Genomic DNA, 1940 nt, shown 5'->3' with positions numbered 1-1940 from the left:
TGTTTTCCCAGAGGACCGGTACCTGAATATCCCATGTGTTGTATCATTTTATAGCTTGGACCATATTGTGTCGGGGAAATCTCACAATGTCATACTTCTTTGAAAATCCATTTGAGAACAACATCCTCTTCTATTTAATCTGCAAGGGAAGTAGAGGATTGTACAAAGAGACCATCATATATGACATTTGGAGTTGAAGTTTGTCGCTTCATAACCTCTAATGGTTTTCTTGACTGTCTTGGTGAAAGAGGAAGAGAGATTAGTGAAAGTACTGGTTCTATCTTGTATCCATCCATGCCAGTATCTGTAATTTTCAATTTTTTTTCTAAATCCTTCATCAAGGTTTCTGAAATTTCAGCTGTAGAGGTTTCTCTATTATGAGGCACAAAGGTATCAACATTCTTTGTTAATGCATTACAAGGGTAGTTTGTATCAATAGGAACACTGACTATAACTCCATTATAAGGAAATTTTAAGCACCAATGATATGTAGATGGTAATGCCTTCATTTTGTGAATCCATGGCCTGCCCAATAAGATGTTGTATGGAAGAGGGAGATCAAGCACCTAAAAAATAACATCTCTTTCCACATGTCCTACCTTGATCAGTAATAGTACCAAACCTTTAGAGGTTCTTTCTTCTTCATCATAGGCTTTGATTGTTATTTTCTTAGCCATATCAATGACATTTTCAGAAAAGCCCAGCTATGTAGGTAGATTATAGGTATAAATATTTGACCCAACACCTCCATCTATCAAAACATGTTTAACTCGGTGTTTATGGATCATAGCTTCAATGGACAATGACTAGTTATGTGGGTGATTCAGTGAGTTGTCATCTTCTTCTGAGAAAGTGAGATAATGAGGCGAAGTCAGGTGACCCACCATAGATTGAAACCAATCAACATCTAAATCTTTTGGGACATTAGTAGTGAGAAAAGCTTTATCCAAGATCTCTTTATGAGCAGATTAGATTTTAAGCAATTGAAAGATGGAGATTTGAGCATTCATTCTTTTCAATTGTTCGACAATGCTATAACCAGGAGAGGATGATGAAGCTGGCTATTTAGATTTAGTCATGATTGTATCTGTTTGTTTGTTTGAAGAATTTGGTAGGTTTGATTTTTTTTTAGCAGGAGCTGAAGAACTAGATCCTTGGAGAGTAACCTTCCTTTGAGCACGGGTCACAACATTTTTAGTTTGTGCTTCATTTTGTTTATCTTTGATTATGATCACATTGCAATATTCTAGGTTGGGAAGACTCAATCATGTTGATCACATTGTCATTGCTGTTATAGGTGTAATTGACTTTGGCACCTCCTTTTGATTTTGAGGAATCATCTTGTTCGTAAATAGATAAGGGATCTTTAAAAGATTTGTGATTAGCATTAGTCATGTGATTTCCAATAACAATTTTGCCAGTGTCGACGAGGTCTTGAATCTCATGCTTGAGCTTCATGCAGTTGTTTGTGTTATGACCTTTGTTTCGATGGTATTCACAGTATTCATTTTCTCTCCACCATTTTGGTTTGACTTCCGGATCATATGGCCTAAAATTGTATGGTAATGTGATCAAATCATTTGCCATAAAGTTTTAAAAGTGGATTCATATGATTCTTCCAGAGGAGTGAAATCGTGTTTAGGTTTTGGGAGCCAAGGTTTCTCTTTAAACCACTCTTTTGATTTCTTCAGAGGATTTTCTACTATAGTTTCAGCTGCTTTGAGTGCTTGTGTACCACTAGCTAAGTTAAATATCGTGGATTTTGATTTTTCTTTAATAATGTCTACCACTCCATCATTAACAACATTTATGTTGTTGTCTTTACTGTATTTCCAATATTTGTTCTTTTCTTTGGACCTAGAACCTTGTTGTGTTTCTTTCCAAAGTGAGATATCTCATTTCTTTATAAGCACATCTTCCATTCTGAGGGCACTATCTAC

Source organism: Cryptomeria japonica, chromosome 5 (assembly GCF_030272615.1).
Source record: "Cryptomeria japonica chromosome 5, Sugi_1.0, whole genome shotgun sequence".
NCBI classification, from domain to species: domain Eukaryota; kingdom Viridiplantae; phylum Streptophyta; class Pinopsida; order Cupressales; family Cupressaceae; genus Cryptomeria; species Cryptomeria japonica.
This window is presented reverse-complemented; position numbering follows the sequence as displayed.